At 41.5% G+C, this 19,629-nt stretch overlaps 1 protein-coding gene across 6 annotated transcripts in view; it reads right to left on the bottom strand.

The window, feature by feature from the left end:
- LOC149156186 (uncharacterized) overlaps window positions 1–19,629 on the bottom strand; it is a 234,545-nt gene that overhangs the window by 37,579 nt on the left and 177,337 nt on the right. The gene's annotated exons all lie outside the window — the stretch shown is intronic.

The following is a 19,629-nucleotide window of genomic DNA, read 5'->3' on the forward strand; positions in this document are numbered from 1 at the left end:
TTTTAAGCAGAAATTAAGACCTATCAGCCCTCTCTTATTGCCTTTGATTGAGAAAGAAATCAAGAAGCTGTTGGATGCCAAAATCATAGTTCCCCTAAGGTATTCAAAGTGGATAGCTAACCTTGTGGTAGTAAGAAAGAAAAATGGAGAAATCAGGCTTTGTGTTGACTTCAGAAATCTGAACAAGTGCTCTAAAAAAGATAACTACCCCCTGCCTAAGATGGAACACTTGCTGCAAAGAGTTTCAGGGGCTAGAGTCGTGTCTTTCTTAGATGGATTTTCAGGTTACAATCAGATTGTTGTACATCCAGAAGATCAAGAAAAGACCACCTTCGCTACTCCTTGGGGCACCTTCATGTACTCCAAGATGCCTTTTGGACTGATGAATGTTGGGGATACTTTTCAGAGGGCCATGGACATAGCCTTTATGAGAGAAAATGACAAGCTTGTCCTTATTTACCTTGATGACATAACAGTCTTCTCCAGCAGCCACAAGGACCATTTGCAGCATTTGAAGGTGGTCTTCATAAAGTGTAGACAGTTTGCAATTTCGGTGAACCCAAAGAAGTCACAGTTTGCTCTAGAAAAAGGCAAACTTCTGGGGCATATTGTTTCTGCTGAAGGAGTGAAGATTGATCCAACAAGAGTTCAAGCAATTCAGACATTGTCCATCCCAAGGTCAAAAAAGGACATTCAATCCTTCCTAGGTAAGATTAACTTTGTAAGGAGGTTCATTCCAAACTTTGCAGAGCTAATGAAGCACATCACTTCCATGCTGAAGAAAGGATCAGAAATAAAATGAATAGACGCTTCAAGAAGCTCTTTTGAAGCCATCAAGCCAGCTCTCATGGAATCTCCCACTCTAATCAGCGCAGATTACACTAAGGAGTTTTGTATCTTCTCTTTTGCCTCTTATGATACACTTGCAGCAGTTCTGTTGCAGAAAAATGATGAAGGCATAGAGCACCCCGTGGCCTTTTCCAGCAAAACTCTAAGGGATGCTAAACTAAGGCATGACCTTATTGAAAAACAAGCTTATGCTCTCATAAAATCTTTAAAGGCATTCAGAATTTATATTCTGCATTCCAAAATGGTGGCATATGTACCTTCAGCCTCAGTAAAAGATGTCTTAATTCAGCCAAATATTGATGGAAAGAGAGCTAAATGGATTGCAAAATTCATAGAGTTTAACATAGAGGTGAAGCCCACTAAGCTTGTCAAAGGCCAGGGCTTGGCTAAACTTATGGCTAAAGAAAATTGCAGCTTGTTAGACATAAATTGCACAAGTCCAAATTTGGATGATGAGCAGACAGAAGAAACAGCAGAAGAGCAAAAGCGGAATCAGTCTTTGGCTGAAAATCTAGCCACCTATCAATGGTATTCCAGCATAATTCTTTTTTGCAAAAGCTAGAAGTCCCTCCAGTTAGCTCAAGTCAAGCCCAGGCCATTAAACTCAGATCAGCCAAATTCTGCATTAATAAAAATCTGTTTTATTGTAAAGACCCATCGGGAATCCTCTTGAGATGTCTAGATAAAGGACAATTTGGGGAAGTCATGCACCAGTTCCATTCTAGCATCTGTGGAGGGCATCATTATTGGAAAACCACAGCCCAAAAAATCCTGATGGTTGGGTATTATTGACCTACTCTGTTCTCTGATGTGTTTTCAATCTTGTGACAAATGTCAGAGGTTTGCAGGAAAACAACAGCTAAAATCTCTACTCTTGAAGCCAGTACATGTCAATGGTCCCTTCCAGCAGTGGGGCTTGGACTTTATAGGTGAGATCAACCCACATACCAGTGGCCAACACAAATGGATCTTGGTAGCCACTGATTATTTCACCAAGTGGATTGAGGGTATACCCACTAAGAATGCCAATCATCAAGTTGTCATAAAGTTCTTGAATGAGAATATTTTCACTAGATATGGTTGCCCAACCAAACTAGTCACTGATAATAATGTAGTAGCTTTCAAGGCAAAAGAATTGGTGGGCATGACTGAATCCATGGGTATTCGATTGGTGCATTCTACCTCCTATTATCCTCAAGGCAATGGCCTGGCAGAATCATCTAACAAGAGTCTGATAAGGGTAATCAAAAAACTGTTACAGGACAACAAAAAGAGCTGGGATTCCAAGTTGAAGTTTACACTGTGGGCTGACAGAGTTGCCATCAAAAAGTCCATAGGAAATTCTCCATTTAAGCTAGTTTATGGCGCTGATGCTATTTTCCCTATCCAACTGATTCTCCCTGTGGCCAAATTCTTGCAAGAAGAACAAGATGAAGAGAATGACATGGTAAGGAGAATGAATAACCTGGTTGAACTACAGCAGATCAGAGAGCAACTGGTTGAGAAGTCAAAAGCTCATCAGAAGAAAATCAAAGAAACCTTTGACAAGAAGGTAAAAGGGGACAATTTCCAAGTTGGTGATTGGGTTCTCAAATGGGATGCATTTAAGGAAAAGAAAGGTAATCATGGTAAGTTTGACTCCTTATGGACAGGTCCATTTGTCATCGCTCAAATTCAGCAGAACAATACCTTTATTCTACACAGTCAGGAAGGAGGAGGTGTTTTTGGTAGCCCAATCAATGGGCGGTTCTTGAAACTATATTTTGTTTAAGGCTTTAAAAGCCTTGGCATTGTAAATATGTATTTTCCAGTTTTTATTTTTGCAAAATAGACTCCATGCCCAATGGAACACTAGAAGGAAGATTTGATTTTGTTTTTACAGGAAAGGCGTTGTTCTGTGATTCTTGAAACCTCACAGGGAGGCTTTCATCCCCAGAAGGAGCCAATGTTAGCCCCTGGGTTGCAGCGCTGCTATTTTTAGCAGAAATGTCCCCTGTTTCAACGCTGAAGGCCACATCTCCTCTTGCTCTGCCTTGACCATAAGCCAGACTTCCAAATATTACTCTCGCATCTCCAAATGGGTCCAAAAATGCTCTTTAAGTCCTCAAAGGCCAGCAAAATCATGCCAAAGACCAAAGCCAGCGCAGGAGAAGAACCCTTGGAGTGGCGGAAAAGCACTATCGAGAGGCAAAAACCATAGAAAATCGTAAAAAACCATGTATCGCAGGCATAGACAGTGCAATGCACAACTGTCGTTAGATCTGGCCGATCAACGGCCCAGATCTATTCGGCAAATCGCAAATCAGCGCTGCACAAAGGAGGACTCAATATTGGGCGCAAGACACCCCCGATCAGCGATCTCCGATGATCGGATCAGCGGGTCGCAATCGGCGAAGGCAGGCCAACAGAGTAAGCACAGACCAAGTGGGACTGGCGATTGCGATTAGCGATGCAATGTGGACCGTCAATCAAGCAACGCAGATCGACGGCCCACATCGCGTCACAAGATCGTTGTCAAGAAAAACAAAGAGCGCTAACCATGGTCTCGGGGCACGAGTGATATGCGATTGCGATCAGATCGCATTGTTGTATCGCAGCGGAGCAGCACCAAGGGTTGGGGCTTATGCACAGGTATATGTGCGACCTGATGAACCAAACCCGACGGAGTTCTGAATGTTATTGCATAATATTTCAGGTCCGCAGGAAGCCGTTTTTTAATGCATTTTCAATATATTTCGTTATTTAACGAATAACGAAATACAAAGGAAAGCTTGGGTTTGCGATATGTGATAAGACCCAGACCCGAAAGGGTTCGGGAATGAAAATATATATATTTTCATGTCCGCCAAAGCCGATTTTTCATAGTTTTCATTGTTTTTTACGTAGTTTCAGAATACAAAGGGAACACAGGAACAGGTCGTCTGCAACATGCAATAGCGACCCTAAGGGCGGACCCGATAGAGGGATAAGCCATGTTTAAGGACTTTTGAAGTCCGAAATAAAGACATGGGCAGGATTTTTACAGTGTTGCAGCGTTTTCTGTATGAAACAGAAAACAGTCATGTTTATCAGTTGAAACGATTTCGAAAGGCACGCAGACCCATTCCATCACCTAACAGAAGGTCGGAAGGGGAAAGGCAACAGCGCAGCTCATCCAAATCAACAGCACAACATACCCAAGCAACAGAAGTGATCGTGGGGCATCTCTAGCACGAGAGAGCTCCCAAACAGCGCAGCAAACTACCCAAAAGCGGTTACTCTTCTATCAGAAGAAGAAACCTCTGAGCCATGCTTACCTAGTCAAGGCATCATGCAGTTAAAGAGACAAAGAGATAGATTAAGACCTCTCGAGCCTCAGAAGGCTCGAGCGGAGCATTGTAAAAGGCCTATAAAAAGCGGAAAGCTAAAGACATGAAGGGTTCAACTTCTGGAGACTATTGATACTTTGTTACTCAAGCTTCTCATCTTCATTCTAGCAATATAAGCTTCTTTGTTGTTACCTGTTCAATTCCCATTTTCTCTGTTGTTCTATGCTTGCACTTGAATAGATTATTCACGTTTTCCGCTGTGTCTAATGCCAGATAACTGTCATCTTATCTCTGCATTGATAAATTAGATTTGCAAGTTTCATTTACTTCCTGTAGCTGGCCATTCATATGTGTTTATGTATGCTTCTGCTAGTACGATCAGTATTCTCCATCTATCCATTGAATCTATAAACTATTGAGCATTAATGGTCTAAAGCCTTGTATTGTTGAGGGTGTTCATGCATGTCTTGAGTGAGAATAAAGCTGAAATGGTTATCTGACTTGATCCAAACCATCATCCATTCCAATAGTTCAAAGAACAATATTGAAGATTATATGTTACCAGGCATCTCCGAGCTGTAACCTAGGAGAGTTTCCTGGAATGATAACATTTACCCACCAAAAAGTGAGTATCCCATAGGAGAAATTGTTCTCCTCCTTGGCCAGCCAATTAGCAACCCTATTAATCAGCACTTGACATGATGCCATGGACCCTCTACATATATGCTACGGTTAGATTTCTTTCTCCCATCTAAGATTCGTCCTCAAATGAAGGAGGGTCATCCATTGGCAGGTACTTTAATCATTTTGTAATCATGTGCTTGTACTTATTGTTTTGGGGCATGCTAATATGAATCAAAGGGTGACATAGATGATTGACCAATCTTGATTGTATTCTTGTTTAGATTTTAGCAAAGTGATGGGCTATTTGGTGACTTCACATGATGTTTGACACCCCAAAGGACCCCCAGCTGTTGAAACACTAACCATGATGCTTAGTGTTGGGGATATTGATGATGTGGCTAGTGGACCCAGGGTGCCGCCAGGCTGGCCTTGACACTGTTTGATGGGAATCACTTGATCCAGAGCCTAGATGACAATGGACATCCTTGAGATAACAAGGGAGGGATTGTAGATCACCTTGGAGCCCCAACGCTTGAGATGTTTCTTGCCACATCATTTATTTTCCTCTTTTTAGTGTGACCTAGGGCTTGGGCATGATGTGTTCGCATGGAATGACTTTTGACAGCTTGCACATATTCCTCGAGACACTTCTTAGAGTACGGAGCACTCAATGGCCCTTATCTCACATTTTGAGAGCTTATTGAGCTCACTTGGGAGGTTGACATCATACTTTTGGAGCATTTATTCCCACACATCCAGGCTTTTATGGCATATATGTCTTGTTTTTTATCATATGAGGTTGGCTTATAACCTCTTTCTTGTGGAACACTCAAAGTGAACTTTTCTTTAGGGCTTCCTAGTCATTTTATTTGTAAACTTAGCGGGAGAAAGGACATATAAATAAAGTCTCCCCTCACTTCTCATTTCATCATCACACACATGTAATTCAACGTCTCCAAAAGAGTGTGTGAGCTAGCTTCTTTTTCGCTATTCAGGCATAATGTGATTTTCTATGGATGTGACTTGCTATTAGATGTGAATTTTGCTTGCAGAGATTATTTCTTGGAATGAAAGAAGTGTTATTGTGGAATATTTTGTAAGTTTTGTTGCTGATTATTGATAGTTTGCATGTTTTCATGTTTAGGGTTTACATGTTCAATGTCTAAATGTTATCATTAGTGAAACTTTACTTCATAATTACATGTAAAATTGCATTCTTCATAGCCTATAAGGAAACTCCTAGTCATCTTTGGCCCTACCAAGCCCTTTATCTACTCTTAGACCTTCAAAATAAGTCACCTTGAGCCCTAGTGTTAGAATGTCTTCTAGGTGATCTAGGAAAGCCTCCCTTGTGGTTGAAATCCCACTAAACAGTATAAGGAAGGTTGTTGAGGTGACAGTGACAACCCTTCCTCATTGTTTTCATAAGGTTTGGCCCCTCACCCGGTGAGGCCTTTCACCGAACCTGCTAGATTTTGTGGCAACAATGATCATTATAGGCAAGCTTCCCTTGTGGTTTTAAATACCACTAGATAGATGGAGAAAGGTTGTTGAGGTCACAATGATAGTCAATCTTTTATTGCCACAAGGTCTATATCTACCTAGTGAGGCTTCACACTAGGGCTCAAGATCCTCCTCTAGAATGCCATGCACTCCTCCAAAGCAAGTCATCCTCGAAGCAAGCAACTCAACCCCCATGTGGCAATCATGAACCACCAAGATCTCTAAAGCTCTCTAATGCTCCAAGGGAGAATGCCACATAACCATTAAGCAAAGTCTAGCAATCTAAGATTAATCCAACTCCACAAGTGCATGTGAATCATGGAACAACCAATGTATCATTTAAAACCATGCACCACACAACACATAAGCCACACTCAAGCATGGTGTAAACACTTTCAGAGTAACCTTGAAAGATAACATGAATGAGATGTTTGCCATATTCCAAGAGTTTGAAAACCTTGTTGAAGCTCAATGTAAGCAAAAGATGAACCATCTCCAATCTAATGGGGGAGGAGAATAAATAATGCCCTTTGACAATTTCTTCACTTTCATGGCATCTCTTGGTAGCTAACTACTCCTCAATAGAATGGTGTGGTTGAATGAAATAATAGGGCTATCATGGAAATGCAGTGTATGCTTCACTCTCAAAACATGATTCTTTCCTTCTAGAGTGAAGCAGTTGTAAGTGCAACATTTATCACTAGTTGCACAGCTACTCATGTTGTCTCTAATATGACTCTGTATGAGCACTCGCATGGGTAGTGTCCCTCTATCTCACATTTCAAGACTTTTGGACAAACTACATTAGTCCACCTAACTCATGGAAGGTGTAGTATATCACCTATCCAATATACTCATTACCAAACTATGGTTGGCTACAGTGACACTTTTCAAGGATTAGGGAGGTGGATGGGGTGTGGACAATGGTATCCGTCTTTATGACCACATCACTCACCATCCAAAAGAGAATCATGAGGCTATCTTTGATGAGCTTGTTCCTCGTGGTCCATCAAGATCTCTTGTGTCACACTTTCTTTTGGTGGTGATTATCAATGTGTTTCCATGGAACTTGTCTCTTCCTCTTCAACAAAGTTATTCGCTAATGATTCTCAACTTCCTGTAGTGGATCTTATCACATCTTCAACTAACCACCCACTTGTCTCTTCTTCTTCAACAAATTCATTTGCTAATGATTCTCAACTTCTTGTAGTGGATCTTAACACATCTTCATCAACTCTCCACCCACCATCGGGTACCTTTTCAAGCTTTTGTTTTAGAAATTCATTAGGGACTTATAGGCTTGCTCGATCAACCAACCCCACTTCTATTCTAAAGGTCTTTTCTGGCCTTCCCTATATCAACGAGAATATGAAACCTAGTGATGAGCCTTCTTCCAATGAACAATCCAATAATAATACCTCTTTTGAGCATCATTCCAATGACATACTCTCTCCAAATATGTAGCATAGTGATCATCCGTCTCCAGTTGTGTAGCGTTATCCCTTAAATTCACATCAAGGCAATCAACTGCCCCTAAACATATGCTATTGTTGTTGATCAGTTATTTTCTTCTGCAGCTCCCCCTATGGACCTGTCTTTACTGCACCTTAAGTCTTTTGATGCAGTCTTAAGATGTGTTGGGTCAGACCTCTGTTGATTTGGGGTAGCATCGAATGTGCTCTAGCCACGAAATTTGGTGGAGAGGTTGGGGCACATGAGATCTCCAATACCCAGAAAGGGTTTGGGCAGATTCTAAACAGATCAGGAGACATTAAAATAATTAATATGTTTAATGGAGTCCCTAAGTCTAAACTTAGGGAAAATAAAATATTAATGTGTATTAATATGAATCTGTGTTAGAATGGTCCAAAAAACATGGATCAAGCCAGATCTAATCTTAGCCGTTGATTAGGGACTTAATCTCGGTCATTGAGATGTCAACAGGAAAAGTATAAGAGGAGCCTTCAGGGTCACTTGGAGAAGCACACCAGACGATCAGTCATTCTATTCTCTAGAGCGGGGTTTGCTAAGAGAGATAGAATCAATGATCGGGAGAGTAGTTGAGGGGCATTGAGTACAGAGAAACAAAAAAGGCAGAGATTGTGTCGAGAGAGCAGCGCAGCAACCAAGGAGGGTGACGCAGAGCTAGCAAGGGCTCACGCAGGGCCACGCAGAGGAAGCCAAGTGCTGCATAGAGCACCAGAGGGGCCAACGCAGCTGACACAGGGCCTCCTGGGGCTGACGCAGGCCTAGAAAGGCTGACGCAGGGCCAGAATGAGATAGAGAGGAGCTGACGCAATCCAGTTTGGGCAGACACTGGGGTTGCAATGCAGTTTTGTGCTAAGGAGCTGTCGGAATAGTTTTCCGAGGTTTCAGCCAGGAGATTTCTCTCAAACTATGAGGTATAGCTACTAAAGAAATTCTCTGTTGGGTAGGCCAGTTTCGACACCCAGATTGTACTCTGATATTGCTTAATAAGAAAACCCTCAGATAGTTGCACTGGTTTTCCCGCATTGGGTTTTTCCTGGGACATTGATCAAAAAATAATGGTGTCATGTGGTGTGTTTGTTCTTTTTTTTTTAGTCACTGATATGTAATATGTTGAGCATGCACTGGTGTTTATTTTCAGTATTTACTTTCTAAATAACTTGTTAAAGGAAAATTAACGAGTAGGTAGGAATAAATCAGAAAAAGTGCATGAAGGGTTTCTAGACTAGGTAAACGTAGAAACTTCAACATGGTATCAGAGCGTGATTGCAGATCACAGGGGGACTAAGAGACATCAGCCAAGCAGAGCAATAGCAGCAGAAAACAGTGGTCCCGAGGTGACAGAAGTTGTTTCTAGCAGCGCAGAGGCCAAGAAGTGTGACGCAGAGCCAGCCAAAGCCACGCAGAAGAAGTCGAGAGTTGCGCAAAGCCTCAGAGAGGCCAACGTTGCTGACGCAGAGGGCCAGAGGGCTGACGCAGGGCATCCTAGGGCTGACGCAAACCCATCTGGGGTGACGCAGAGCCAGCATGAGGCAGAGAGGGGCTGACGCAGTTCACAGAGAGGCAACTGTTGGAGTCTAGAAGGCTACAGAAATATTGAAGAGTGGAGCTGGTGAGGTATTGTAGTCAGAACAGTACCTGATAGAGCAGGGCCAGAGGAGTTGTTACCGAGGGGCTCTAGCCGAGGAAACTAGATCAGCAGTGCAGTTGCACAAGACGATCAGAGTAGGGGACATCTTGACAAGCGGCAGAAGGATTTCCAGGAGGGAAATCAGGTCTCAGAGGGAGTCCAAAAGAAAACTTCGAAACGGGAAGTAGACACTCAAAGGAGTTGAACAGAGAACTTCCAGGAGGGAAGTAGAGGAGCGTTATGGCACTACACAAGGTAAGAGACAAGGATAAACTGGACGGAGCATCTCATTGGACAATATTGATACCACCGCTGCATGGAGAGTCGAGACTGAGAGGCCAATCTTGGACACGATCCCGGATTGGTTAGGTGTGGATCTAGAGGATGTAGCAGTTGCAGAGGAGGGAGAGCTAGAGATAGAGGAGGAGGAGGCGGAGCAACATCAGGGTCAGGAGGCAGTAGCAGAGCTGGATGAGGATGCTGAGGAGGAGGTGACACCATCTAGGGTGGGCAGCAGCAGCGGCAGCGTAGCACAGAGGCCACCTCTTCCATCAGCTTCTAGAGGACGATTGAGTCCATTTCCTTTTGTATCCCCAGGGGCAGGGTCTTCTTCCTCTAGAGGAAAAGGCAAAGCCATTCCCTATTCCCGTAAAAGGGGAAGAGGATCTCAGTGACTGATTAGTGATTACTTGATGACTTTTAGATGACTCATGATGTACATTTATTATATTTTTTACTGATATTTTGACTCTTGAGAGTTGAAACTCAGACAGGACTCAAAATTCAGGAGTGGATTCACTATTTTGATATGTGATGCAGCACTAGACTTCATATACATATTATATATTAGCTTTCTTTACATGTTTATGTGGAAATGCATTTATTTGATGTTGTGGATACTCTAGATGTTAAAAAAAATTAAAAAAAATGAATAATTTTGTGTTTTTTTAATTTTGCCGACTTTTTGCCGACTTTTTCGAAAAACTCCCAACTTTGCCGAGTTTTTCAACTTTTGGACCCTTGCCGAATTAATCCCGACAGCGACTTTTTCCACATTGGTCACACCAGCTCAATTTGCTACACACTCTGCTCAAAACAACTAAAGATCAAGTCTTCTAGCCTTTTGCTGACTGGGAAACTAGTCCTCTGACACTTTGGAAATGCTTTCCAGCCTCTGGAACTGAAATCCAGCTTCACCCGAGCAAAACCGAACTTGCTCACTGAAGCTTCTACACTGCGTCCTAGAGAAATCTCTGCCTTTCTCTGCAACTGCACTCACTGGATCTGGAATGTCTCCTCCAGCCTCATTGTCTTTGCCCCTCTCACTGCTTAGATTTCTAGCTTTCTCTCCGGAAAATGACTATTGCTACTCTAGAAATCGATCTGTCAAGAAATCAAACTAATCAGGTGATTTCTCCAAGCCCTATCGACTTCTTATAATCCTTTGTTGAGACTTCAACGATGAAGATTAGATCTTAATCAATGGCTAGGATTAACTTGAAGTCGATCCGTGTGAGTTTCTACAACATTCACACCATAACTTAATTAATTACGATTAATTAGTCATATTCCCTAAGTTTAGACTAAGGAAATATTTTAAAAATGACTAATAATCTAATTAAGTCATTTCTAGGTGGTTCCAGAAACGATTTATGGGTTTTGGTGATCTCATGTATTCTAGCCTCTCCGCAAAAATTTTGTGGCTAGAACACATCCGAAGCTACAAAAACTAACACTTCACAACATAAGTTTGTTGTTTATGTTCTGAGTAATATAGATTGGTAGATTGATTGAGGTGTCTATTCTTGTGATTCGGATGTAGATAAGGAGTTCTTCTCATTTGTCCTTCCTTTAACATGTGTGTGGTAATTTCTTGATTTTTTTCAGGTACTAATGTTGTTGAGTTGGCTTCTGAATCGTCACTTAGAGTTTCCATCATTTGAACTACAAATTCTGAATATCTTTTCACTTCAATTGAGTTGTCATCTTCTTGAGTTCCAATATTGACTGGCTCGGTATTCGTTACTTTTTCTTCAACTTGGACGGTTATGTCTGGAGACTTTGATAAATCTTTCGTGTTGAGTTCTTCTAGTTTGTTTTTCAAGGATTTCTTGTCATTTTTAAGTTCCTTAATTTGTTTCAATAACTTCTTGTTGTGGTCCTTGAAGTGAGTAACTTCTTCATTTTTGTCAGTGGCAATGTTGTCAACTTCCTTTTGCATATTTTGTATCACTTTTTTACTTTCTTGAGAAATTATTTTTGAGATGTCTTGTATGTCTTCTAGTGTTACTAAATTCAGCTTCAATATAACATCTTGTAGTGTTATTTTTTTCTTTTTGTATGAAAATGTCAAAAACTTCTTTTTTGTATTTAGGATGAAAGACCCTAGAGTTTCCATCCAGGGTGATCCCAACATAATGTCACCTTGATCATTCCATAGGGATTGAACAGAGAATTGTGACATAAATGTATAATCCCCAATGTTTAACTGTAAATCAGTTATTTTGTATTTTTTTTGTTCATGAAGTCTAATTTTTCGATTATATTTGACTCAGGAATCACTAATTGGTTTGTGATTTTATGTTTTATATCATTTTTATTTTCAGCAAGCGAGATAGAGATAGTAACATCTTTTCTAGGAAGTGTCCCTTTTATTTTAAATAACACTAAAGCACAGTTATATGAAGTTTCTGGAAATCTTCCTTCCTTTATTTCCGAATTAGACTCCATTTTTTTCTGTTCAATGGTTGGCTCAATATCTAGCTTCGATTAAAAAAAATTGACCTAATATTTCGCTTGAACTTGATACCTATAATTTAAATTTTTATTTTTATTTTTTAATACACTTTTTATAATTTTGAATAACCCCTTTTTATATATATTTTTAAGCCTCTAAAAAAATTTAATTATTTTTTTTCTTTTTCTCACAAGGATAGGCTTTTTAATTCCCTTCCGTAAGACCTTTGTTGATTTTGGTTTATTAAATGACACTTTATTTTAATTATCAAAGGTTACGATGTTTTCACTGATGGGTCACCAATTCATTCTATTTCTCCACCACGAGCTATTAGGATTTTTGAATTTTTGAGAGACCCTTATCACTCCACTATACCCGGCGCTGCGTATGTAACTCAGTCGATATGGATGGTACAACAACAAGTGTTTGATCATATGAATGATACAACGGCCTGATTGGTGAATAAGAATTCACCTAGCGGTGGTAGACTAGACCGCTGCGGAACTGCACATTCGCTAGTGGCTGGAATGTTTGGGAGTCGTGGCCATGTGCAACAGAGGAATTTTGCAACGACAGTTGTTGTTCAACGCTTCGGTTGTGCGACTCAGTGGCGATGACAGTGCAGTCGACTATGTGGGTTGCGTGCGGAAGAGGCGGCCGCATGTAATTTGTTTATTTATTTATTTTTAATTACTCTTTCTTTATTTTTATTTAATGTGTTTTTTATTTCTTTTCTTTCATTTTTATATATAATAGATTTTTTTTTCAAACATTTTTTTAGATAAATAATATCTTTTTTTATAATATAATTTTTATATGATTTTTTTTTTCTATCTCTCTTTTTTTCCTCTCTTTTCTTATAATTTTTTTTTTAATTATATATTATTTTTTTTACTGGCCAAAGCCCTGAGGATGAAACCTGCAAAATGGAGAACCTCCACACTGTGTAGCAAAATGCTTCAACGACAACAAGGTTGACGAATTTTGTCAGCCAAAGGCCTAGATCGGAGGACGAGGCTCTGTGCAGTAGTTGAGCGGTCGGAGGATCGATCAGCTCTGATACCAATGTAACGAACAAGGTTCGTATACCTAGAGGAATGCTTTGATACCAATGTAACGAACAGGGTTCATACTTAAATTAAATACTCCAAAAGACTTGGAATATAAAGATCGCCATTGAAGATACAAGAATATATATTGAAAAATGTATGAATGATAATGATCTTACAAATGAGAGTGAGGGCATGCTTATATACCCTAGGCAAGTGTCCCTTTATGAACGTTAATGTCCTTAGGGACATACCGCTTCATAAACTAATCACTAATTAATCATTATTTATGATGTGTTATTATTATTTATATTTACATTATTTATATCTATATTTATTCATAACATTTTTCTTGCCACTAACTTTCCGGAGACTTCCTTATATCACATCCTTTAGAATTAAATGTGACTTTGTGTCCTCTATCATCCATTTGACTTACACTCGGAATTCATCAATCCTTTTCCTATGTCGGAGATGTGATTAGAAGGAGCAAACTTGTCGTATTCTCTTGGATCTTCTTTCGTAACTATCTCCCTTATCCTGGAATCACTAGGTTTTCTCAGAGCTTCATAGAGCATCTCGAACACTAAGGTTAGTGTTTGATCACATGGAAACATGGAGATTCAGTTTAGAGATGAAACCCTAGGTTGTTGTTGATTTGAGGTAGCATCGGATGTGCTCTAGCCATGAAAATTAGTGGAGAGGCTAAAGCACATGAGATCTCCAAGACCCAAAAATAGTTTGGACAGAATGTACCCGGTTTGGGAGATATTAAAATAATTAATATTTTAAAAAGAGTTCCTAAGTTTAAACTTAGGAAAAATAAAATATTAATGGGTATTAATATAAAACTGAGTTAGAAGGTTCCAAAAGTCATGGATCAAGCCAAATCTAATCTTTAGTCGTTGATTAGAGATTTAATCTCAGTCGTTGAAGCACCAACGAGAAAAGTATAAGAGGAGGCTTGAGGGTCAGTTGGAGAACACACCAGAGTGATTAGCCATTCATTTTGTTAGAGCGGGGTTGCTAAGCAAAAGTGAATCAGTGATCAGCAGCGAGCGACAGTGAGTAATGGACATAGAGGCAGAGACAATATTGAGAGACCAACGCAGAAGCAGAGAGAGCGAGATCGGCAGCCAATTCAGGTCACGCAGAGCCAGCAGAGACAGCGCAGGGGCCGAAGGGACTGCGTCATCCACACAGAGGCTATTGGAGTGACGCAGAGTGTCCCAGAGGTTGCGCAATGCCTCAAAGGGCTTACGCAGAGGGTCCTAGGGCTGACGCAAGTCAGCAGGAGGCTGACATAGAGGCCAGAAGGGCCAGCGTTGAGCTTCAGTTGTGCTGGAGAGGGTTTCGTGGGACAGGTTTTCTGAATACCTATTTTCGGATATAGAGGTATTGTTGCCGTGTATTTTTCTCTGTCAGGTGAGCCGGTTAGGCACCCAGTTGTACTCCGAAACACTGCATAATAATATAACCCTCAGAATAGTTGCACCGGTTTTCCCACATTAGGTTTTTCCGGGGAAATTTTACAGAAATAACGGTTTCACTTGTGTGTTTGTTTTCTTTCAGCTGATGATCTGTAGATGTTGTGACTATATTGTGTTTATTTCGGTATTTAAATGTTTTAAATAACGTGTTTAGAATTTACAAGTAGAAGAAATAATCCAGCAGAATATAGATTAATTTTCTAACGGATAGACCTAGAAAATTCAACATGGTATCAGAGCATGGTTGCAGATCGCAGGAGAGCTGAAGGCATTAGCTGAGCAAAGCATTTGCAGCAGAATCAACTGTCCTGAGTGACAGTAACTGATCTTGCGGAAGCGACAAAGGAAGGGTTGACACAGAGGAACTGCGTCATCAGTCTGGGCTTGAGAGAGGCCAGCGCAGAGGCTGAGGAGGGCAGAAATAGGCTCACACAGAGCCACGCAAAGGCCAAGAGGGCTGACGCAATTGGTTGAGGGAGTTGTTTTGCCGGTGCCGGCATTGCGCAGAGCCAAGAGGCTCAATCCTTCAGTTGCTAGGGCGAAGGAAGCTGTGGACAGTTTGCGAGAGCGAAGCTAGTGGGGTACTGTGGTTAATACAGTACTTAACAGGGCAAGACCAAGGTGGAGGGAGTTGCTACCGAGGCGGATTTCTAGCCAAGAAATCTGGATCAGTGTTGCAGTTGCACAGACGATCGAAGAGGAGCAGCTTGACAGATGGCAAAAGGATTTCCAGGAGGGAAATCGAGACGGGAAGTAGAGAGACTCAGCAGGAGTCGAACCGAGAACTTCCAAGAGGGAAGTAGAGAGACTCAACAGGATTCGAACTGAGAACTTCCAGGCGGGAAGTAGAGAGACTCGGAGGAGTCGATAAAAGAGCAGTGAGATGGCTGTGAATGCGCTGAGAGATCAAGACAATCTGGACGGAGCGTCCAACTTTGTGGTCTAGAAAACCAGGATCTTGTCCTTTCTAGACAGACATCGTATCAAGGGCTTCGCCTTGAGACTCGAGAGTGATGGCTATCCCAGTTGACCCGGTAGTTAATGAAAGGTACGAGGAGGCAATGGCTAAGGCAAAGTGTATCATCCTTAATGGGGTCAAGGATCATGTAGTCCCACATATTGCCGAGAAGGAAACGACAAAGGAGATGTGGGACATTTTGAAAACATTGTACCAGCATACTTCCGCGCAGAGGAAGATGCTCCTGGAGAATCAACTAAGGTCATATCAGATGCAGAAGGGAGAGCAGATAGATGTCTTCCTCGGTCGGTTGAAGGAGATCCGTGACCAACTGACTTCCATAGGAGCCATGCCAGATCACGAGTTGATGGTAATGACCGCACTCAACGCAGTCTCTGAGAATTGTGAGACATTTGTCAAGAGCATACTGGGCAAGACAAGTCTTCCAGATTAGGAAGAACTGTGAGCGGCTCTTCGTCAAGAAGAGATCAGATGACTAACCAACGCAAGAAGTAGCAGCAAAGGGGTCAAGATCAAGAAGGAAGAGGAAGAGGATGCGGCTCTAGCATCTGCAGGAAAGCAGGAGAATAGAAGAAGAAGGACCTCTCCAAGGTCAAGTGCTTCCATTGTGGGGAACTGGGTCACTATGCGAACCAATGTCCAAGGAAGAAGAGTAAGGGGGAGGCTTCTGAGTCGAAGGTAATTCCAGCGAAGGCAGAGAAAGAAGTCGAGGAGGATGATGATTGTGCCATGAGTGCTCATGTGCCACTTGAGAAGAAGTGGGGAGACATCGAACTGTAGTTAGGAGGACTACAGGCGATGACGGGCAGGATCCTTGAGGTACCCAACCTCTTGGATTATACCTTGCTACGGGAGCCACAAACAAGAGTAGCAACACTGGCGGATGTAGGTATATACGAATGCGGATGAAACGATATAGAGTGCTACAATGCAGGAGTCCCTAGGCAGCGCAAGGCTAGCAAGCTACAACAGTGCGAGAGGCACGAGAGTGTTGCACCAGTGCAAGATGGCACAGAGAGGTGTGCAACAGTGCGAGATGCAGGGAGTTGTTGTAGCAGCATAGAGGCTAGTAGAGGGAGCACTTGTTAGTGGCAAAGGGAGCTTCAGCATCGAGAGTGTTTCTAGCCTGACAAGGATGTCATATGTTGGGTGGATCAGTTACTTACTTCTCAGTAACTGAGTTGCAGTGCAATAGCAGTATGCAGTAGCACGATGCAGCATGATGAGAGGGGGATGCAGTGTTGGGAAGATGGACCAGCAGCAGCACGGATGCAGAGGGAGCTATCGTACAGATGCAGCAGTGGCAGTGGTAGGGCCACGGGCAGCAGTGCAGAGGATGTTGGGCGGGGAGGCCTAGCATCAGCACAGGTACCGGTGCTGGATAATCAGAGTGATGCTCAGTGAGGAGTATTACTAGAGCACAATCCTCGCTAAGAGGGAGTGTTGATTTGGGGTAGCATCAGATGTGCTCTAGCCATGAAAATTGGTGGAGAGGCTAAAGCACATGAGATCTCCAAGACCTAGAAATGGTTTGGACAGATTGTAATTAAAATAATTAATATTTTTAATGGAGTTCCTAAGTCTAAACTTAGGAAAAATAAAATATTAATGGGTATTAATATGAAACTGAGTTAGAAGGTTCCAAAAGTCATGGATCAAGCCAAACCTAATCTTAGCCATTGATTAGAGATTTAATCTCGATCGTTGAAGAACCAACGAGAAAAGTATAAGAGGAGGCTTGAGGCCAGTTGGAGAACACACCAGAGTGATCAATCATTCATTTTGCTAGAGCGGAGTTGCTAAGCAAAAGTGAATCAGTGATCAACAGCGAGGGGCAGTGAGTACTGGACAGAGAGGTAGAGACAGTACTGAGAGACCAGTGTAGAATCAGAGAGAGAGAGATCTGCAGCCAGTTCAGGCCACGCAGAGCCCAACAGAGACAATGCAAAGGCTAGAGGGACTGCGTCATCCATGCAGAGGCTGCTGGAGTGACACAAAGGGTCCCAGAGGCTGCGCAGTGCCTCATAGGGCTGACGCAAAGGGTCCTGAGGCTGATGCAGGTCGGCAAGAGGCTGACGCAGAGGCCAGAAGGGCCAGCGCTGAGCTTCAATTATGCCGAAGAGGGTTTCGTGGGATAGGTTTTCTGAATCCGTATTTCCGGATATAGAGGTATTGTTGTCGTGTATTTTTCTCTGTCGAGTGAGCCGGTTAGGCACCCAGTTGTACTCCGAAAGACTGCATAATAATATAACCCTCATAATAGTTGCACCGGTTTTCCCGCATTAGGTTTTTCCAGGGAGATTTGTCCAAAAATAACGGTGTCACTTGTGTGTTTGTTTTCTTTCAGCTAATTATCTGTAGATATTGTGACTGTATTGTGTTTATTTCGGTATTTAAATGTTTTAAATAACTTGTTCAGAATTTACACGTAGAAGAAATAAACCAGTAGAGTACAGATTAATTTTCTAATAGATAGACCTAGAAAATTCAACAGTTGTGATTTTTGATGTGAAGGAAAAGAGGAAACATCTTGCCTTGGAGAACATGCTTGTGTGATGCTAGTTTGTGGGAGATCCTTGGTGTCAGCTAATGTTAAAATTGGAAACTAGGGCCAAATTCTACCTTAGGACAGCTAATATGATGAAGATGATTATTGCATTGGATTCCTCTTTCAAAGAGGTACAATTTTGATATAAAGATCATCTCATTCCGACAAGCAAAAATGGAATTATGAATTTATTTCTTCTATGGACAAATTGTCAAGGTCGGCTCCAGTCAAATGTAGCCTCATGAAGCCCAATAGATGTGTCTTTTTACCCTCAACGTTGTGCATAAATAAGATAGACCTTTTCCTCATTTGGACATCATCATCTCATCACATCTTCTTCTCTCTCTTGATTGGGTCAAACAACATTAAAGGCTTCTCTCTTCTACTTCGCACATGTGTTTGGGTATCGCTTTCTCTTCTTCACATGTGTGGCGGGAGGCCGAGTTTCCTTTGGGCAAAACAGTTCGAAATTGCAGTGTTGACCATGGGTTATTTGACTTCGGTTTTTGGGCCAGATTTCCGATTTTTCTAGGCCACATTCTTTGGCACAAAAATCGAGACATTTGGAGGTGTTTGACCAGCATTGACTTCAGATTTGACTGCAGAAAATTACAGCAGAATTTCTCTCTCCTTTGATTGGGTTTGATTGAATATTTTGAGCTGACTTTGAGACTCTTGGATCGCCGAATTGGACTGCTGTTTGGAGGATGTTTTGGGGCAGATTTGACCACCGTTGACTTTCTGGTTATGGCTGATTTGACTGCTGATTTAGCAGATCTATTTTGGGCTTATATTTGTACTCTCTCTCTCTCTGCTGAACTATTGAAGAATAATAAAAATATTTGATCAAAGGGTTTCCCCACATTGGGATTTGTCCCTGGCATGCGCCACATCTTGTGTCCTCTTGTCTTGGCTTGTCTTATGCATATGATTTTATGTTCTATCTGCATTTACTGTCAATGTTTATAAGTTAATGTGATTGCTACTGGATATAATTGGAATTTGTCATTGAGCTGCTAAAGGAACATTGGAGTAAATTGTCTTAAGTATAGAACATACCATTGTTATCTAAAATTAACAGCTAAGGTTTTCATTATTTTCCCTAGCTAGGACTTTGGAGCTCTAGAGGATTGCACTAGCCCTTAGATAAGACTATTGTATGTACATGAACTTCATCATTAGGCATATCAATAAAGTTAACTGTCCAATACTTGTGTAATTCTATACTTGATTTGCAGCCATCTATTTCTTCACGGTTTGGTAATTTCCAGCACTTATATGTCTTGCTAGTTTGACATAAGTTGATGCTACAATTGTTAAGCGATTTAACATTTATATTTAAAAAGATATAGGCCAGATTTGCTGCTATATTTACAGCTGTTGTAAATGATTTTCAGATCTCTTATATACATGATAATATTGCC

Source organism: Pinus tabuliformis, chromosome 9, assembly GCF_031772625.1.
Source record: "Pinus tabuliformis cultivar Carrire ecotype Pingquan chromosome 9, CPIR1, whole genome shotgun sequence".
In the NCBI taxonomy this organism is placed as follows: Eukaryota; Viridiplantae; Streptophyta; class Pinopsida; order Pinales; family Pinaceae; genus Pinus; species Pinus tabuliformis.